The sequence below is a fragment of the Zonotrichia albicollis genome, chromosome 8 (assembly GCF_047830755.1).
Source record: "Zonotrichia albicollis isolate bZonAlb1 chromosome 8, bZonAlb1.hap1, whole genome shotgun sequence".
Classification (NCBI taxonomy): Eukaryota; Metazoa; Chordata; class Aves; order Passeriformes; family Passerellidae; genus Zonotrichia; species Zonotrichia albicollis.
Window position 1 is genome coordinate 13371124 of NC_133826.1, and position 22204 is coordinate 13393327.

The 22204-nt window shown below is 38.1% G+C and overlaps 1 long non-coding RNA gene across 1 annotated transcript in view; it reads left to right on the forward strand.

Moving 5' to 3' along the window:
• Window positions 1-22204, forward strand: part of LOC141729844 (uncharacterized) — a 210862-nt gene that overhangs the window by 66662 nt on the left and 121996 nt on the right. The window contains exon 2 of the long non-coding RNA XR_012581299.1: window positions 7095-7269. This is a non-coding gene — a long non-coding RNA (uncharacterized LOC141729844). The remainder of the gene's footprint in view (window positions 1-7094; window positions 7270-22204) is intronic.

The window sequence follows — 22204 nt, forward strand, 5'->3', positions numbered from 1 at the left end:
GGGAGGGCATTTCACAGCTCTCTATAATGCCCAGAAGTGACTTTTCCCTTCTCAAGGTGCAGTTTCACATTATACTTAATTCAGTGTAACTGCTGGTTGATCCCAAAAGTCCCATCCCTGTTTTACTGATATCAGGTTTAAAGATCATAGAATCCTGGCAAGATGACTTGACACAAAATTAACCCAGTCCAACACACATCGCCTCTGGGCTGTTTGTGTCCCTCCACCATGACAAAATCCCTCCCTCCAAAAAACTAACCAAAAAGCAAACCACCAAACCCAAAATGCCGCTGTATTTTCCGCAGTTTTCAACATTTGCCATGGATTAGTGTAATGTGACTCTGTGCCATGAGTCTCAAAAACTCTGCCAGGGGCATTACATAAAAGCAAAGTTAATTTGCATTAAGGCAGACAACCCAGACAAAGAAAACATTAAGAAGAATTCAAATGAAAATGATACGAAAGGTATCATTACCAGCATATAAGGCCTAGTACAGAAGTATTAATTAGATACTGATCCGAAGATAATGGTTAAAATGGATATTACAAGTGTGAAAACTACCCTTAATTTATGTTATTATGCTTAATGTGATTCTCCTCTTATTTTTTACTCAACCCAGTCAGCTGTCAGTCAACATTTTTAGCATCCTGTTGGAAAGAGCTAGTCCTTCATTTTCAACCAAGTGTTCCTGGGCCACTGCAGATCTAATGTCACAGTAAACAGGGAATGTTTCTCTGTTCTTTTTTTTTTCTCCTACAGATCTTGGTGTTTCCTTTCAAGTCCATTGTCATTGTTAACAAGCTAGTTTTTACTGCATTCTTTTGTCCAGATATTGATGCACAAATAACTTCAGATTTACACTATTAGCTTAATTGTTTTTCTTCACTTTAGGCTCATTTTAATTCCTTTTTTTAAATTTAGATGGTGTAAATGTCATCTACTCCCATTTTATTCCCATTTCAAAGCATACACTTGAACCTCACTTAAAATGTTGAACTCTTTTGCTTCATGTATGCATATTTTGAAAATAAAAACTCATAAAAGGACTAGAATAACTATTACTATCCTCTAAATTTCAACCTGTCTTCGTACCCCTATTGGGAGTCTAAGCAAATGTTCTCAGTTTCCCTTGACACAGTAGTGAGGAATTCTCCCTGTGTGTTCTCTCTGCTCCATGGCTTGAAAATTAAAGTTGTGTCTTTAGCTATAAGATGTGCAGCACATCTTTCTGAAAGATAAAGTTTATATCAGATTCAAGCCACCCAGCTGTTTCAGAGCTCTCCTTTTATATCAGGTTTTTAGATTTTTTTTGAGTGGAATCTGACTTGCATATTAAAATTCATATTAATCGTAACTTTTTGTGTTACTTAATAGCAGAGGTATTATTCTTTATCTTACATTCTGATTTACTATTCCAATTTTTTAAATGTGAGAATGTGTTTAAATTCCTATGGTAAAAATCACTCAGAAAGTAAGAAGCTATTTAAAATGAATGAAAGAAAAGTTCATTTTGAAAGAAGAGTTCATTTTGAAGCTGTTACCCCCATAAAGCTCCTGACTGCGTCCTTGCAATGAAATATCTTATATTTGCCAGTAGTTTCCTAGTGATGGCTTGTTCTGCTCTGATGTAAATTAAATGTGTGAGGTTAGAAGCTTAGTCACTTAGGTGTTGTCACTCCCAGCAAAGGAGCTGCTAGAACCTTTTGGAAGAGAGATCTACAGTTTCCAAACTCACCAATAAAGAAGCAGGTTTTTTACTTAGCATATATTTTTCACTTTGTATCTTCTATGTCAACTTTTACCCGCACAAGTCCTCCCACTTTCATCTGGGAGGTTAGAGGTTTGGTTTATATGCTGTGTAACGTAGTTTCTTATTCAGATAAATGGAAAAGTATATTGGAATGTCTTCTGATTAATTTGTTGGAAGAAGCTGAGATCCATGCCACTCAGATCCTTTCAAAAATCTCAGCTGTGTGGTATTTGTGCACGCATGTCTCTGGAATGTAACATCAGTGAGAAAAGGCACCAACTCTCAAGACGTGACTAACCATCACCTTCCTTGAGAATTAGTTATTCCTTTGTCTTAGTTCATGAAGTAAATTAATACAAATAAGGATTTTCTAGCAGTGCACTGTTTAAAAAATATATGGGTGGACTTAGAAGTCGATCAGAGAATCTCTGACTGGAGTATAAATGTGTGGGAAGTGTAAAAATGTTTCCTTCATTTTCTTGATATTTCAGCTCTGGAAATATCTGTACAAATACAGCAGTACCATTGTTTGTTCATACATCTGGGTTCTCCATAGAGAAAAAAGGCCTGGGAAACACCAAGGCTGGTGGGAGCAGGATAAGAACCATGTGCTTTGCAGAGGGTCTTTCATATCTTCTTTTGCTTCCATTGTCAAGCTCAGTGACTCTGTGCTTGCAGGAAGAACAAGGATGTCTTTATACAAATGTGGAAGCTCCCCAAAGACTGAATTTTGTTTGTACCCTCAGAGAAGAAAATTGGGCAGTGCTGGCTTCAGATGTGTAGTGGGTTGATCTTGGTTAGATGCCCACTAAGCCACTCTATCACTGCTTCTACTTAACTGGACAGGGAAAAGAAAATAAGATAGAAAACAGCTCATAGGTTGAGATAAGGCAGTTTACTCAAGCAAAAGTATGCACAAGCAATGACAAATCCCAAAGATTTTGTTCCTTAATTCCCACCAGCAAGTGATGTCCAGACATTCTCAGAAAGTAGATCTTCAGTACAGGCAGTGGTTGCTCTGGAAGGCAAATGGAAATAACAAATGGCTCTCCATCCTCCTTCACTTCTTAGCTTTTATATCTGAGCTTATATATATGACCAATATCATATGGTATGGAATATCCCTTTGGTCAGTTTAGGCCTGTTGTCCTAACTGTGTCCCCTCCCAAGATTCTGCCCAGCCTACTGGTGAGGTGGGAATGTTGGAGAGACAGCTCTGATGCTCTGCCAGCACTGCTCAGTACTGGCCAGAACACTGGTGTGTTATCAACAATTTTCTAGCTACCAGTGCATAGCGCAGCACTGTGAGGCCTGTGCCATCCATCTCAGCCTGACCTAGCACAAGATGTGACCTCTGTAGGCTCAGCAGCACTTTCACATTTAGCTCCAGATATTAGGATGTTCAACTCTGTCAACCTTGTGGTGTCACAAGCTCCCTGTCAAGTTCCAGCTTTTCTCTATCCCCTCTTTCCCACTGATATTTTTTCTCAGAATCTGGGGAGATGTAAATAAGATGCTGTTGCAGAGAAAAAACAAGAAGATAGTTCCCAAAGCCCCTTGCATTTCCCTAGGACACCTCTAAGCACTTTGGCCAACTCACACCACATGCACAAAGATCTTTTCAAGGTCACAGCACCTCCAAAATACCAGCGCTCCTGCCATGCCAAGACCAACCACTTGAATTCTTGGCTGCATCACTGAGGAAAAGCTTGAACTAGTGACTTCCCTGTCACATGCAATGTAGGCCAAACATGCCTTCATAAAATCCAAAACATTGTCATCAAGCTCTAGTGACTGTTATGTTCTGTGGGCTTTGGCCCTGGCCTGGGAGATTTATGACCTAGGCTCAGCTTTATGTTCTGCCAAGTTCAGTTTGAAAACTCCTCAGAATAGAGCATACCCAGCAAGCTACACTGAGTATGAAAACAACTGCTTTAATACTATTTTGTTTCTGCAGATCTTTGAAAGGCTTTTTTATGTGCTCAAAGCAGGGTAACAAGTTTCAAAACCTGAAAAAAATTATTTTCTATCTTTCCATCAGTTCTAATTACATGACCTTTCCCAAAACAGGTTCTTTCCTTCTCAGAAGCCATGGTAGTGGCTAAAGGCATGGAAAACAATTTTCCCACATAGCTAATTCTATTGCTGAAAGACTCAGATTCACTTTCAGTAACTTCCCTCGATTCTATGTAGAGGGATAGAATGTAAGAAAATATAGTAGTATATAGCAGAAGGTAGTCTCACACCTGAGGAGCTGCAGCTGTACTCAGAGTTATACACCAATGCAGTACAGAGTCTGGAAAATATGAAAGCTAAAACTTAAGGCATCAATGGAGCTGGGTTTCATAGAATACCATGCTGGAGGGGACCTGCATGTTGTCTGTAACCCTTTATTCCATTCCATGTTTCCTTAAACGCTTCCGCTTCCTCAAGCGCTGAATTTTACCTGGGAGGAGGTAGGAAAATAAAACTGAGCCTTGCACTCAGAAGGACATCACGTCTAGTGTTCCTTTGCTGAGGATCAACTTTCCAGGCAAGAGACCAAACAGCAACACAGGCTGGCTCTGGGCCTCTTGTGGCATAGGCACACTTAGCATGGCAATGGAGCAGTATCTTACATCTGCCTTCTGTAATAGAAATTGTTTCCCACTTTCATGAGTGAGGGATATTTCCCCTTATTTCCAACTAACTAAAGTCATGGGGGTAGTAGAAGGGAAGGTGTAACTTGTAAAGGGAAAAATGGTCCCCATTTTCTAGAAGGAGCACAATAAAATAATTGTCTTCTGTATCTTAAGCATCTGTTCACACATGATTTCTTCAAAAGCAATGGTGTATCTACAGCAGAAAAATGTAAGCATAATCTTTAGCAAATTCTAAAGCTGTTATGGTTAAGCTGCAGACTTACACATCTCAATCACACTATCTTTTAGTGAAATGTGTTAAGCTTTCCTTCTCTGTATGAGCAGATAAAGAGTACTGTGCTTTTCCTTTGTTATAAATCTTGCCTAAAACTTTAAAATAACATGTTGAAATAAGTTATATCTATTCTTGAATTATTAAAAAAAAACTGTGTAAAAGAGACTGTCCTCCATGGGCCTGTAAGTTTAGTGCTGACATGACTCTTTTATATGGCCCATTCAAGATAGATGATAAAAGAAAGTAGCTCTTTTTCTGTGTTGGAGATACTTGAAAAACATAATTTTAAAATCACTGCAAGCTTTAACCCTTGAGGAAATTTCTTTCTAACATTGTATTTTTTCAAGCATGTAGCCTTTTAATAGAACTATTGCAGACCAAAGCATTAAGGAAAGCTGTTGAACCTCAACCTCTTTTTTCTACCCCACACTTTGAAAACAGAATATTTCTAAAAGAGTGACCATTGCCAACCTGAGCCAGAGGGCAGCATTCACCACCTTATGGCATACTGCAACTTCTGATGAATCTCAGCTACTTTTTAACTCTGCTTTCTCTGTACAGTACCAATCAATGCATTTAAAAATGGCTTGCCTCATATGGCCTATTGCAAAATTATTAAGTGAATAAATGACATTGCCATTAGTGTTCAGTTATAAATACATTTGAATTTTAAACTGAACATATGCTGCTTCTTTGCTTGAAACTACCAGCTTTTTCTTGCAAAAACTGTGCCACAGACCCAGGCATGCCATAGTAATAAAATTTAGGATTGAGGATGTCAGAGCTCTTTAAAGATGGTATCATTATCTGAATTTGATTCATTAGATACTTAAGAAGTTTCTTACTTGAGGCTGCACAGTGATCAAAACTGATACAGGAATAGAGCTCCTCTGTCTTAGCTGTGATCTTGATTTAGTTCCTCCTTTACTACTCTGGGTATCAATTTCAAAATAAGCTTTTATTTATGGGTTTAGTGTTTTGTTGCAAAGCTGTTGTTAATTTTGTTTCCTTTGATAATATTAAGTTTCTTCCATCTCCGCTTAATACCAAATTTCTACAGCCAATTCAGGCTGGAGAATTCCTTGAATACTTAGTTGTTTGTAACTCCAGTTTCACACTCTCCTCCCCATAACCATTACATAATCATTTCTCCCAATAAAATATTTTTGATCAGATCAGAAATGTATGAAAGACTAGAAGATATTTCTTGGCTTCAAGACACATGCAAATAACTTATTTCAGAGAGAGCAAGTGATAAGATAAACAAGTTAAAAAAAGAAAAAAGTAATGAAACACTTGTCTGCTTCATTTGGCAAAGAATAAGTCTGGAGATTTTAGTGAATATCAGGAGTGAGCAGAGGAGAAAGTAAGGGAGGGAGGTGGATGCAAAGATTATGTAGGGATGGGGGCACTTTGCTCTCAGTTTAGTTTGTGGAAATATATGCTTAGCCATAATATCAAATCCTGAAGTAACTTTGCTAAACCTGGTGGGAACTTGCTTGCATTACTTGAAGTATTTTTGCTTGCATTACCTGAACATTTTCTGTGTTGATTTCCAAAGAATGTCTCTATATTTGAATGAGGATAGCTGAAAGTGAAGCTTGGCCAGAATTTCCCAGATGATGATGAGAGGGTTTTAACTGTGTTTTGTTTCACAGCAAGTGATGGGGCAGTTTTAATCTGCAGTGGCTAAGATCAGTTTGAAACCGTTTGCAGCTGAGTAGTGGCTATCACTTTGAAATTTAAGAGAAACCAAACATATTTCAGGAGATTTATTTCAATCACAGATAGGAAACAATGGGGTCCCATGGCAAGCTGGGAGTCTGCTCCTTTTAAAGGAGCACATGCCACTTCAAGGAAAAAAAAGCATGAAAGGAAGCAGTGGTGTGCAAATCAAAATAACCCCTTTGTCTTTCTGGATCCATGCTTGGGGAAGAATAGAGTGTAGGAGAAGAATTCAGACCTGTCTTTGTTCAGTCTCCAAAGGCAACTACTTTCTCTCTGGATGAGAAGGAAATTTAGTTTTAATGGTGGTGGAAGCCTTCCTTTATTTTAATGATCAATACAGGCAGTTGGCAAAAATGCTGTCTTCAAATAACTAATTGTTGAAGATTAGAAATTAATCGGTTTGGGTTTGCTGTTTTGGTTGGGATTTTTGGTATTTTTTTTTTGTTACTGCCCTTCCACTGCTACATAAGATTCATTGGTTTTTCACCTGCTGTCAGCCACCAAACTGAGCTTCTGGATTCATTCTGTCCTTTGCTTTTTTGCTAGATAAATACAGGTTCATTTCTGGTGAGGGGTGGGATTAAATGTATAATGTTTTGCTTTTTTAATCATGTTTTACATTTTTTATCATGTTTTACTTTTTTAATGCTTGTAATGTCTGTATCTTAAATCCAGAAATATTTTGTGCTCTTTTTTCAGGTGACAGTACTCCAGTGACACCACTTTACCTGAAGCTGAGCAGAATGACACCTAATCTTGGGTAAGAGACCTATTTAATTGGAGGTGCTACTGTGACAAGCATAATTTGATGGCTCCTTCCTTGCTGTTTCCTTTCATCCTTTTTTAAAGCATTGCTGATGGAGTTGAGTTGAAGGTAGGCCCCTCTAAATTTTTCATGTGCATTTAGCCCCTGAATTAATGTTATCTTTGGCAGTTTTCACCAGTTATTCAATCCAGTGCTGCCTGCCTGCCCTCTGAGCTTTCAGGCTAGCGCAGGACCCAGGCTCAGATCACAAAATTGCAGCATGACATGCTGCCACTTAAGCACTTAATTATACCTAAGGAGACAAGGATCCACATTGTACCCTTTACAATAGAGCCACAAGAAGAAACAAAGTCCCAGTGCCTTGCTAGCCAAAGAGATCTTTGCCAGCACCAGGTGGTGGGAAGCATGAAGAAGTGAGTGGGGTGACTCCTGGCACTGCCTGTGCAGTCACGATGACAAGTTTTTTAAAAATGCTGATTTTGAGAGAGTGGCTGGTAGTGTTTGTTGTCAAGGGGCTGAAAAGGTGCCATATGGGGCTGGAAAGCCTGCTAGTCGTTCCTGATGAACCATTTTCAGTGCTCCCCCTCCTACTTGGATGGCTGCACTTACCTGGCTGCTGTGCTCTTGCATCCAGGTTTTGCCAAGTGGTTATCTTCCTGCTTGCACCTGTTTATTCTGTATCTGCCTCTCTGGATGGCAAAGTCTGGAGGAGTGCAACCAGTTATCAATGATTCTGTTGGCATTTTTCTGTCTGGTTGAGCTAATTTATCCTGGAGTTCTACCAGTGGTCTAATTTAATTACCTTGTTTCAAATCCAGTTTTAGTGGGAAATGCAGAGGAGTACAAAACCATGAAATTCATTTATTTGAATAAACATGTACTATGTTTGTTTTACATCACCTGTGATATCTGTACCCAGCTTCTCTTTTCTAGTAATGATGGACAGTCTCTAAGTCATTGGGCAGGGCCAACTAGTGTAATGGCAAATGTAGGTGTTGCAGAATTTCTGAGCTTTGTAGCTTAGTGTAAGTTACAATACTACTTGCTTTCCTTGAAATACAGACACCATCATGCTGTAACTTCATCTTAAAGACTTTTTTGTTCTCTTACTAGAAGGACACCTGCCTTTGTATAAGTTTATTTGGAGGATCCGAGTATGTTAAATAAATTAATTTTGTGCTGGATAGATGTAGCCGAAAAGAATTGCTAGAATGTTTAGAGTGGATGAAAATCTGTGTTCTGTATAGCCACTGACTGGTGTAGAGGGTTGAGGCATTGTGATTTGCTCTCCTGTGTCTCTGGTTTGAATTTATAGGAGAATAATAGCACCATACTTGATGGCATACTATAGTGGGACACTGAAGTGTCACACTGCAAGGTGTTTAAGGCAGTAATAGAAAAATGTCACTTTAAAATAGAAAGGTGGATAGTCAATGCTTAGGGCTTTCCCTGGGACTGGTTTTGTTGGAGGTTATTTGACAAAATCTCATCTTTTTAATGATTATATGAAACAAGTATCTCTGTTCAAGAAAATGTATCTGTTATGTATTTGAAGAGAGGTTTACTTTGTATTCTACAGAAGCTGGACATGCAAATAGAGTATTTGCTTATAAATTCCTATGGTCATTGAGGAGATTTTATCTAATTCTTTTCTTTTAAATGAAAAAACTATGACAAAGACAAAGATTTTAAGCCGATGATTGGGATCCAAAGGACAGATAATGCAGGCTCCAACTGCGTTTGTAATAGTTCAATTCTGTAAGTGAAATATGTTCTCTAGCTCGAAAAAGAATGAGAATACGAAAGATGTTGTGTCAGTGATTCTTCAGATTTTCATTCTATTGATCAGAGTTGAAGAAAATGTATTTCCCTACACCTATCTCCTCTTTCAAATTTCCAGTCTCTGTTCTTTGTGTGCTCCGTGGAGAGGCTGTATACAATTATGCCTTGCTAGTAAAACAAGATAAAATAATATAATCCCATTGCATTGTCACAGAGATAAAGCATATGGTAGCTTTTTGTTTTAGTTGATCAGCAGGGTGGCCTAGTAAAATGAATTCCCGTCTCCTGGCTTTGGCTTATCTTCTGATTCCTGAGAGACACAACAAAGCAAAATAACAATAATAATAGAAGTCATATTTTTGCTTTCGTTTGATGTGAATATTGCAATAGTGGAGTCTCATGACGAAAAGGACAAATAATTGTGTGTACTACCTGAACGTCAATGGCATCACATGCTGCAGTGTGACTGTGTTGAAATGTTGGACTTGTGAGATAATTATTACACAGTTATAATAACAGTAATAAAACCACATTGAGTATGCTATCACCTCTAGCCTGGTTATAATTGGTACCACACCTAAAGGTCCTAAATTAGGTCTGCTCAAGTACAAAACATAAATAGCATAAGTTTCTTCCCTGAACAAGTCACATTTTTAGTGTTTTCATTTCTGGAATGTGCCACTCCTGTCAATTATTGCAAACATTTCCCTGAAAAAGGCTCTGAATCTCATCTGCACAGCTTTCTTTATGTATCCAAGAAGAGCAGTCAAATAATCAAACTGTTATTTTCTCAGAAATAAAAAATAGGCAGCTTCTGCACTTTGTATGTTTGGTTTGTTAAGAGTGGTTGTCCTCTCTTGGTTTGGGCAGCCTGGAAGGAAACACACAGCACCTCCTGCATTGCATCTTGCTTTGCATGAAAACACTGCCGAGCTTCCAGACGGGGTTTTAGCTGAGGCCATGCTGGTTAATTTTGTTAAAAGTCTCAGCATATAACTGATACTAGAGAATTAAGAGAGGTTGTTCTCTGTGGGCTCTTTTTCCCTGTTGTGCTGTGAAAGAAGAGTGAATTTCACAGGTACTAAATGTATTTGCCCACCTCTTTTTTGTACCCCAGAGAAAGACTACTGCTCAAATCACTGTACAAAACCCCTCTGAGCCACGTTCAGGAGGCCCTGAATGCCTGTGCTTGAACTAGGGTTCTGCATCTTTATTAGCAATTCCTGTTAAAACACCTTAAATTTTGTGGTGGCTATCACAAGGCAGGATCATTCAGAGAACCTGCATATCATAGTGATGTCCTTCAAAGCCTTCACCAGCCTCTTCCCCTCCTCCCACCCTTCAGAAAGCGCCGTGGAGGGGCTGCCTCTAGGAAGGGCTTTAAAGATCAGCCTCACTGCCGTTCTCTAGCGGGGGGGTTCTTGTGCCCCCTTCTGAGGCCACTGAGAAGCAGCAAAAGCTATATTCCTGAGCCTGTAATAGATGCAAATTGTGCAGATGAAGGAGACGAAGCTCTAACAGCCGTTGAATGCAATCTGTGAACACTACTGTTTCATTTATAGTGATGCTACCTAGGCATTTGCACTTAAAAGGAACAATAAAGAGGTGTCAGAACAATCGCAAGGCTGCAGAATTGAAACTGCGGCAAAGACGTTTTGAGCCATGTGAAATGTTGCCTGCAAAAGATCTCCTTTTTCCGTTAGTTTTTGTTATTACTGAAGGCTGCTCTAGTTCTCCTTGTTTTATGACACCCACTGGTTCATTTGCCTTCAAAGACTCAAGATGCAAAGAGGCAGGGAAACAAATTAAGTCAAAACTGCAGTAGCTGGTGAAAACTGCACGAAGAATGTCATGGCTGCTCTTTATTTGTCTATTTAGGTTTGAAGTAGCTTTGCTATACAACTGGATGGCTGATTCACTAACTTGCCAGCTGCCTCTAGCAGGCTGCAGTAGAGTTGCTGTAATGTTTCAGTGTTATTCTTGCTTTCAGGACAAAGGGCTGATCCTCAACTGATGCAACCTTTGGAGGTATGCATATTACCCTGGTGAGGATCTGAACTGCTGTTGCCTTTTAGTCTTTTTATTTGAAATAGAGAAGGTGAGAAATTGCGCACTAAAAATTTAAATACAAATCTGGTGGCTGTCAAACAACAGACAGTTACTGATTAACAAAGAATAACGGGCCTGCATATAGTGTCCTGTTAAAAGCACAATAAGCTGTGATTGTGTGCTGAGATTATGATTATCTGCAAGCACTTGCTACTTACTGCCTGCAAATGTGAAAGCTGTGTGTGCCTAGGAAAAACAAGGAAACAGAGTATTTGCTGTACCACAGTAGGTATGTTCAAAGGGCCCTAATCCTATTGAATAAGAGCAAATACTGCTTGAAAGGAAATATGGAGTTTAAAAATGGAATATATATGATTTGTTAAAAAAAATAAAATTGGAGTAAAGCTGTATAAATTTTAGGGTATGATTGGCTTTGTAGCTACACCAGATTAAGATGCATTAGAGGACCTGTTGTCATTCTGGATCTTCTAGACATCCTGTGGGATACTATTATCTGATTTTTATTAGTATCAGTCATTTGAATTCCATTAGCGTTCAGAGACCCTGATTTAGACTCAGTCATAGTAATGCAGCTGTATCACAAAGAACTCACAGGTTAAATAGACAGAATAGGCAATTAGCAGACAAATGTCCCACAACTAAAGAAGATCAAATTACCTAAGACCTTGTCATATCTTAATGTTAGTTCACTTTGTTTTTTACATACCTCAGTAAAATGAGTAATCTGTAAAATAAGAGCGTGTTGTTCTGGTACTTTGGAAAAGTTTGAGGAAAACTAATGACAGCAAAATGCTCTCAAAACATTCTATTTAATATATTATAAGTTTAAAATGATTTTTTTTTTCATATAATATGAATTTGAACTGTGTGAGTCTCTTGCATCTTTAGCTTTTAATGAGGAATGTATTTCCCAGGGAAAAGCAGCAGGGGCAGCAGGACTGTTTGTTTTAATAGTTCTGTGTGTGGGTCTGAACCTGTGAGTGAACAGGAGATCAGCAGGGCAAAACGTGCCCTAAATGCTGTAAAGTCTTACACAATTGTGTCAGGCAGTAAACCCAAATGAACTTGCAAAGTCATGCACTAGTTCAATTTTGGAAAGGAAAACCTGGCTTTGAAGCCAACCAAATCAATCCCTAGTTCAAATTAAATTTGGAGTATCCTGTGAAGCGCCAATACACAACTCCAATAACAATCAGCACTTTAGGTGCAGGCAAATAATGTTTCATTTAAAAGAAATTGGATAAGGATTACTGACAGAGAAAGTTTTTGATGCTGTTTTGTCATTAAAGTCAAATTATAGCATTATTGTCTTAATCCCATACGTCTCAATCATCTCCCTCTCCCTCGGTCTCTCTTTAATGCACAAAAAGCCCCATGCATGGTTGGTCTTGTGTCTTCATCTCATTAAAACCTTGCCATGCAAATGTATCATAAGTGTTGCCTGAAGACTTCTGTCTCATGCAAAATTTAGCTTAAACTCTACTGGCATCAAATAATTTGTTATGCACAAACCTTCTGTTTGGTTTGCTGACATTCCTCCTTAGCTGGCTCTCATGGCGATTCATTATCTTGTGATATGGATTTCCAAGTATCATCTTTGTATTGATTTTTATATCTTTAATAACCACTCCACAGAAGATGGCTCCACTTGGTGTCATTGATCGCATCAAAAATTCAAAGCTTACAGAAATACTAGACTGCTAATTGGTAGCAGAACATTTCAGACTTCATCTTAATACAGTCTTAATCTTCTGCACTAACCTGACTTGAAGATTTCCTTATTAAGGCTAAAGGGAAACTTGTGAATAACTGGAAATTACCTGGTGAGAAGAGGTAAAAGGCAGTAAGTGGAAATAACAAGGGTTAGATCTGAAAAACAGCTCTCTTTTGTCTCTTCCCTTCACCGAAGTATACTCCTTAAGGAAGAAGCAGTACATAATTCTTCTAGCTGTGGAAAAAAAAATGTACGTTCACAGCATCCCATACTATTCAGTGGGCCAAATGGCATTGAGTTTCTGATGAATCAAAGACAGTTATTAGGTCTGACAAGTTCAAAAAAGTGTGCTCTGGGTCGCCTTTTTCAAAAATAAGTGATCAAAGAAAGGTAATTTTAATCTTTAATTTTTCATGTAAAAATTAAGGGCTCTATTTGTAAGCTAGACAGCCAAGTCCGGGCTAAGTTTGAACCTAGAATATCTGAAAATGTGGGCCAGAACAACAATCTGAGAGTCCTTCAGTCTGTTTAATTTGCCTTGCTGTGTTGTTTAAAGCCTCTATCTCGTTAGGTTTTTCAGCAATGTGGTTTGTCAATGACAAGGAGGTGATCTGTGTGTCCATATTTTTTCATGACTGTTATTTTTTCACTAAGTGACACTTTTTCACTAAGATTTTCCCCAGGATTTTGCACTTTTTGTATTCTAAAACTTCGAAGCAACTGAAAATAAACCACACTGAGTTATGGGGAAGGGTTTTTTTAGAAAATCCAGTGATAGACAAAGAATATGTAGAGACAGCAACATGTTAAAATCAGGAAAGATAATTTCTCAAAAAAGCTGCCCTTGTAAATTGTTAAAAAGCTGTTAAAAAAAAAAGTGTCTTCCAACAGCCACATGGTCTGTGGATTAAACATAGCAAGGCAGATTGTCCAGCTACTACTAAGAGTATCAATCAGGGCTACTCAATCAGTTCTTGCCAATAAAAGGCATTGAGACAGCACCAAGTCTGCTGGTTCAGTCAGACACTGCATGCCATCTGTGCAGTGGGAGCTGCCTGGTATGTTTCCTAAAAGATTAGAAGAACAGTTAGAAACATAGGATCTCCCACAGGAATGTGAGAGACATCATATATCTGGTAACTTGGTGAGAATAAAAATGAAATATGTTCATAGAGCAGGCTGGAATAACCTTGGTCCCTTTTGACCTCTGTGGTAAGAAGACCTCTTTTTCCACTAGACCCTATCAAGTCTGTCAGGTTAGCACTAGTTTCTTTATGAACAACCTAAATTTGGAGCTGACTGTAAGAAACTCACATTATTCTCATAAAGTCCAATCAAAAACACATTACACGGTTAATGCATCCATACACCTCTCATGCCTTTATTATGTTCCTGTTGTCACTCTCAGACTGAGAGGAAATTGTTCACATCAACCAAATTTTCTCAAACAGGAATCTAGCAGCTCTTTTCATTTCAGATTTTTACTGTGTTCATCACTATCCTGACTGAGGAATGTATTCATGGAGTAAACCAATCAGTCAAGGAAATGCTGTCTTTTTATTTCCAGGGAGAGGAGTAGAAAATATGAGGCCAGTCTAAGCGCTGCTCATTTACAGGGGTGAACAGTGACTCGTAGATTTTTGTCTAGTCCTGCAGAACAATTCCTGTGAATGATTATATATGAATGCACTCCTTAGCCATCAGAATCACTGAGGGATTTATGGTTTGGCCTGGGGTAGGCTGTGTGATGAAGGACAGGGATATAGCTGGAATGTAGTCTAAATTTACTGGCTTCCAACTTCATGTTGTTCCTCTTAGTTTTGAATTGGCTTCCATTAAAAAAAAATACCTTTGTAGGCATTCAATGACATTTATTATGGACATGATATTTATTATGGACATGTACACTACCTACCATAAATAGAATTGGAAGATGCAACGCATTGACAAAAATTTGGTGGCTGTATACTTGTACCTGAATGCAAGTGCACCTCTCCTCCTTACCCCCCAGTAGCAACAGAATATTCATAGCGGAGTGCCAGACATCTATTGAATCTCTACTGTTCTGTCCTCCTAAGATTTTTTCCTTTTTTTTTTTTCTCTAGCTATATTATTGAGGATGGAGAAACTGTGGGCAAAAAAGCTACTGGTTCATCCAGCAAATAGGAAGTACTGAACAGTAGAAGCTTAAGAGATCACCCATTAGCTTTAATTTCTACACATTTTTTTAAAATTCCATTCATTGTTTTGATTTAAGAAAACTTCTTGTTTTGAAAGAAAATACCTGTATTCTCATGCCTTAGTTGCAGGCCACAAGAAAAAGGAAGAATCTCAAAGCATAACTTGGATCTTTTAGTAAGCACCATTCTTCAGATCTGTCCCTCACTCTGTCCACCTGCCAGTGTTCACGGTTCACGACACGTAGCTGTGAGGCCTGGCTGTGTGCAGGACACAAGGGTAATTCCCATTGATTTCAATGGGTATTACATGCATCCTGCAGCGGGAGAGTAGGGCCCTCAGGTTTCCCTGAATAGCAAATAGTCATGTAAAATCCACAGATCCTATTCTTTCCCTGCAGGGTATGTTGAAGTCAATGGGAGTTACTTGTTAGACGCTGTGATGGGAAAAACTTATCCTCATAAGATAAAGCGGTCCATTCATCGTTGCATTTTGATTAATTTTTTACCAAGATCCTAGTAATTAGATTTTTTCTATAGAAAATATATTATCTTCTGACCTTCTTTATTCTATTTTATAATTAAGAATGGAGCTAACCAAAAGGAAAATGCATACAAAACAAAAGCCCACAGAAGAAATGTGAGAAAACTGAATTTACAAAATTGCCGTGAATTTAGTGTAGAAGTTAAACAACTCTTTGTGAGAGACTAAAATGGTATTCTCTTATAACACTCTCTGCTCACACCAGATATCCTAACACAAACTTCTAGCATTGATTCTACAGATCTAAATAAGGAACTAGAATTTGGCAAATCAACACAGAAATTGACATCTGTTTCTTATGGCTTGAATTTTGAGACTGAGTTTCCATCAAATCAAAGTTTACACCCGTAGCAGATTTTAAATATCTCCTTCGCTAGCATGTTGCAACATTAGCTGAAGGAAAGGCTTTCTTCCCATCCCCCTGTCCTCTCCTACTCTTCCACCCCCAAGTGCTCTCCTTGAAAGCAGCAAAGAACTTAGGAAATCTGGGCAGTCTATCAGTTTGCTATGGTTCATTTTACCTAATCCAGACATCCAGCACAGCAGGGGGAAAACTGCTGTATCTAGTGAAACAAGAGCATGAATAATTAAAACTCTGTTATTAATGAACTTCCAGTCGTTATGTAAATGAAACTGATTTCAAGTCTAATTTGTCAGCCTGAATTCTTTTTCTGTTCTCCTTTTGTCTAGGACAAGAACTCATCATAATGGACTTGATAATAAAACACTGGCAGACATGCTGTGTGCAGTGCCCATCTGAGTCAGGGCTCTTAGCATGGTTAATTGATACAGTTACTGCGGATAAGTCTATAAGGCATTTGTATGGCTTTACGTTTTACAAGCTTTTTCTTTTTTTTTTTTCCTCTTTTGACAGTGCTAGCTATTCTTTGCACATTCCTCATTACCGTTTACCTTTACATGAGGGGTGGCTTGTAATTACTGGCTGGTAAATACTTTCCTTCTCATTCCGTGCGCCGTTCAAAGACAGCAGAGTTCAGAAAGGTCTGTGGGAAGGGAAGTCTGAATTTATCAAACAATGCCTAACAGTCACCAGGAGAAAAAGCCTGTCAAAGCACAAGGCTGCCGGGCCCTGGGTCCTTGCCCCATTGTCTTGGATCAGGTGTCAGTCATCGTCCTGCCCGCTGCATTTACTGTGATACGAAATAACCAGTATTGAAGTTACACAGAAAGGACGGGCACTCCACTGGGAAGGGTGAGATTAGGTTTTAAAAGAAACCCTGAATTTTAATTTTTTTTACTTTCACCGAAACCAAGCAGGATCTTTTGAAATAGCCCATGCCCTAAATTGATTGAGGCTGTAGTAGACAGCCAGATAGAGTGAGGTAGGTGGGGCTGAAGGGCCTTAAAATCATGATTTGTTTGGGGATTTTTTTTTAAGTCCTCTTGCTTCTGTCCTTTAAGTCTCACGAGTTAAATCTCTCTATTTGTCTTTCTGTTTATTCCTGTCCATATACTCAGTTTATTTTATTAGTTCTGATTTATACAGTCAGGGAAAAGTTGTTAGTGAAGATTCAGAAAGTAACCCAGCAGAGGAGCATAAGCATATAGTTCCCTCTATACTGTTGCCTAAGAAAGAAGAGGTTAACAAAAGAAACCTCAAAATAGGATATTAAGAGTATTTAAAAATAAATAAAAAGATAAATAAACCCAGACCTGGAAGAAACAGTGTCTGCAGTCCGCTGGAACCAGCCTAGGTCTGGTATCAAGAGTGGAAACTCAAAGCTGGATATTTTATGCACAAGAAAACTGTGAAGTAAGAAGTACTTATTTTAATCTGTGTCAGGAACAACCCATCTCTTTTTTTTTTTTTTTTTTTTTTTTTGTAGCTTGCTCTTAAGGTTTTTTTTCTTTTTTATGATGAACTAAGAGTGCCCTTTAGATGCCTTTATTTTTTTAAATCAGCTTACTTTCTTTAAAACGGTGAAAAAACATGGCTGGATCACTGGTTCTACTAATAAGAAATTGGACAAGGGTGAAAAATTCTCAGTATAGAAGTGGAAAGCCATATATTGAAGACTTATTTTCCATTTTTTTTCTCTTTTCCTTCACCCTAGGCTTTTTCTCGGTGCCATCATTGTGCAATGGTCTAAATAAATGCATACAGGGTAATATTTGGCATTATTCTCTGAGTAGACTGGCCTACTGGCCCTTCTTTACCCTGGTGGACCAGGCAAAATGTGAAGGGCTGGGAGCTGGGAAGAATTAAGAGGAGGACAATTCTTGGGTCAACTTGCCTGCACAGGGGAAGTTTTTGGCTTGTCTGCTAAACCTCAGTGTGTTTGGGAGGGCTTCTGAGCATACCTGTGATGCACTGTGTTACACTCTGTTGTGCTCTGTAGGGTAGTGACCAACAAATCTCTGTCCTGCCTGAAAGAGGTTCAAATGCCATGGGGGAACAAGTTCCTTGCTTCCCTGGGTGAGGCAGATACCAGCCTCAGGCTTTCCTTTGCAGAGCTGTTCGGGACATTTCGATTCCCGTGCCATCTTTCCTTTCCTATGCAAACTGTAAAAGGTAGTCAGGGAATATTGTTTAGTTTCTGTCAAAGGAGGAGAAAGTTTTAAAAGCAACTAATTTCTGTCACACCTTGAGCTGGGAACTACATGGTGCTTTGAACATTCTGTCAAAGAGGATTGGTGTACTCATGGTGTGTGTTAAAATTGCTGTGGGAGTATTACTGGTTGAGAGTAGCTATTAGGTGTATATTTAGAGGAGGTATTTTAATGTCTGCTAGCCTGACTTTATTATTTTTACAATAATAAGACCCAAAATACATTAGATACTTGCTGAAGCTTTAAAACATTCTTGCAACATAAACATAATGTAAAATCTAATTTAGTTCTAAGGTTAGAGCTGAAAAGCAGCAAAAAGAGAAGGGAAGAGGTTGAGCGTTTCAGTGAAACAAGTTTCGTGCAACAAAGCAGGTGTTTATAGAACGCTTCATTTTAATTCAGTGAAGCTAATATCCCAGTTTATGTTGTTTGGAGTAATAACAGTGTAACACAGAGCTTTAGCAAAGATTTGCAGGTTTTCTTTAGGTCAGTAACAGTTGCTATAAACACATCGGACTATTTTTTTAAAATTATTATTCTACTCCATCTACATCCTGTAACTGGAGGGGAGGGGAAGGGGAGAGGGTTAACAGCTTTTACAGTTTAGAAGGCTTTTCTTTTTGTCACATTTAAACGAAATATACACAGGTGGCTAGGTGGCACTGTGGATTAATGTACTTCTGAATTAATGTGCCTAGAGTGGCTTGTATCACAAAGTGAGTATATCTGAAGGGCAACTTGCTTCCCTTCCTGGATCACCGTGTATGCAGTCACTTGAATTGCATTATTATTTATATCAAAATCAAAAATCCAAACTAATAGACACTGTAATCATGAGAGAATTATATTAATGAACCTGTGTTTTGGAGTTATGTTTTGCAGACCCTGCATTTGTGTTGCGGCTTGCTATTTATTCTAACTATAAGAAAAAGAAAGTTACCTAAGCTGCAAACACTGTTTTAAAATGAAAAAAACCAAACCAAAACAAACCTTTTCGGTGTTGTATTTTGAGTTTTAAAAGTTACTTTGACAGCAGTATGGGCACTGAATGTGCTGTGGAAGCACTCTAAGGCTGGGAGCAGTGGGCTCCTTTTGAAGCAAGAAGTGTTCAGAACTGCATGCTGTAACTACTGAAATCCAGCTATCCCAAGCAGGCAGGCACACATTGCCCAAAGCCATATACAAATTATGCCTCTCTGCAAACCTATTTCAATGTAAATATTACCATTTTTTCAGGGGTAGTCCTTCCACTGCAATAAAATTGATAAATTTAACTCAACAGCAACTTTAGTGAAGTTTAATGATTGCAGTAGTCTCTGCCTGAAGCCAGATGAACCTTACTCATTGAAGAAGTTTTGCCCATTTAAAATATTTTGCTTCTCTAAGAAAAGGAAAGCAGAATGCATATAACCAACAGAACTCAATTATTGCACATTCTTAGTCTCCTTTAGTCAACTCCAGAGGTAATAATCACTATAGGGATTTCTAAAAGGTAATTACTGTATATTGCTTAATTATAATTTATTAAGATCAAACATACTTCAGTATTTAGTTGATGTAACAGGAAAACACAGTCTGTGTTTATAGTTTTAAATGCAAACAGTGCAATCTGCACTGAGGCTTTAAAAAAATGTGGATTTTAGGGTGCAGCAGTTTAGATGTCAAGACGACTGCATTAGCTGCCTTCCCCTTTCTAACAGAAAATGCAGTTTCTGTAACCTGAGGCAGTAGTTCTTTATAATGCATTGTATATATTCATTCTTACTCCTTCTTTCTACTAAAGTTGAATGTTGTAACAGAGGGGAATTGATCAGGTACAGAGTATTAACTCTAAGGTATTCTTTCATGTGCAGTATTAGCCAAAGATGTATACAATTAGTTAAAGAAACAACTCTGGAAAGAAGTAAGTGCCTGTAAAAATCAAGCTGATTAAAAAAGAAGTACCCAACATCCAACTAGATCTATTTTCCTTAAATTGAAAATGAAAGCTGCCACTTCTACTAAAAGCCCTTGCAGCCAAGAGATTTCACAGCAGTTCAGTTAAAGCCTAGCTAATGAATATAAGTTACTTTAGTGGATTTTAGTTGACTTTGAAATTAAAGTCTGAAACCGTCGGATGCTACTAGCAGAGCTAGACTATAGCAAAATGGACTTAATAAACTCCATTGTGCACTTAGATCCCTAGTGAGATTTGCCTTCCACCCATGACCAATTGGTATTATTTTTGTGGTGACTGGTACTTTTGTCTCTGAGACTGGGATTTCTGGGAGTGATTAGCACTTTTCAGCAGTGATTGACAGGTTGTAGCAGCAATGAGACAATAGGAGGAATCATTAGGAATTCAAATGCAGATTTTTGTTTGCATGCTTTAGGACTGATTTGTGTGGAAGTGAAATCTAGATATGAGGGCAAAAATCAGCTATTATTTCATCCATTTTAACAAAATACAAAAGGAAAAAGATGAAAATGTGTTAAATAAAAAATAAGTTAAAAGAGAACAGAATAGACAATAAGATCGCACTACTGTTAATAAGATTCTCCCACTATGTCAGTTTTGGTGTGGGGGTTTTTTTGGTTTGTTTTTTTTTTGTTTGGTTCAACATTTTTTAGTGGGTTTTTTTTTTTTTTTTCTGGAGAACCCTCACTTAAGTGTTTTGTACAAAATGCTGCTTTAAGTTTGTAATAGAAATGGTAGAGTACAGTTTGTAGTAGAATATTTTTTAATACTGCTGAATTAAAATCCCAGCAAAAACTATTATCACTTTGCAGGGGAAATGTGTATGTTGGTGTCATACTGAAGCTTCATAAAACCAGTTCTGTTGCATCTAAACAAGAGGCCGTAGGGAAATAATTATAGTGACTGATTCCAAGCATTGACCAGCAATTGATAATTGGCCATAAATAATTAGGAAATTATGGCACATCAGTGGTGTAAATTATGTAAATTTAGTAGCTATGTCTCTAGGTACTGATTGAGTGCTTTACAAGTGATTTTTCTTATTCAGATTATAAATTTAATATACTGTACATGACAATTTAATCTTGTTTGGCATCAAAGCTACCAAGATAATACAGAATTATACAAGCCTAATCAAAGAGAGAAAAATCAGATGAACATCATTATTTTGGAGAGCTGGTTTAATGGGAGTTGACATTTTCAAAAGAGCATGGATTCTTCTTTTTTTTTTTTTTTGAAATAACAATTAATCTGAACTAAGTTTCTGAAGCAATAGGCTAACAGAAAAAACACTGACTGAAATCTGAAATTATAGATGTGAGTGTGCGCTCACAAGGTATTATATATTTGAAGTATGATTTTGTATAGCACACCCTGTTTACATAAAATGATCATAGACCTGAGTTTTTATTCTTAAATTGTGCGCTCTTCAGGGCAAAAGCTGTATTTTTGTGTTGTGACTAAACTTCGTAGGATTTCATGTTCTTTTCCTCATCTGTTGATATCAGCAAAGGTCTGTAACTTCAGTACTTTATGTCTTAGTACAATCAGATTATGTTAAAAACCCCATCATATTAGCTAGCGCATATTGCGCAGAAATGCATAATGCCTCCCAAGAATATAATTTGGAGCCCAAGGGGTTGGGCTTTTGTGAATGCTTCTGCTCTATGTAGTCTGGTTTTGCTGGACTTGTTAGCATATGTGCTGAGAGATGTTTCAAAATTGATGGCATTTAGTCCTGATGGCATTTTATCTCACAAACTACTTAGTGTTCACAAAGTGACCATTTTACTATGCATAGTTAAGAAAAATCCTAATATTAATACAAAATAGGAATTGTCCATGAAGTCAGCTAGTTCCTGGTTATCAGTGCAGTGTAATTTGGAAAAAGCTTCTAAAAAGTTCTAGGTAAGATATTCTGGTGCCAAAGTGGTGACCCAAATAAGCGTGTCTCCAGCATAGTGCACACATTCATGGAGTAGTTATTGCTGCAGTGTCCCACTGCTGCACCAGTGTGGGAAAGGTTTCAGCCCTCCTCTCTACCTTCACATTTTCATTCTTATTAATTGGATTTGGCACCCGGAATCAAACAGAACCTTTGAGTCTGCATTTAACATTCAGCACGTATTTGTGTCCCACTGAAGCTGGCTTTGCTGCTGTGGGACAGGCAGGGGTGCAGTGGCTGAGGGAGGGCAGCACACTGTGGATGGGTGGATAAGGTGGAGGAA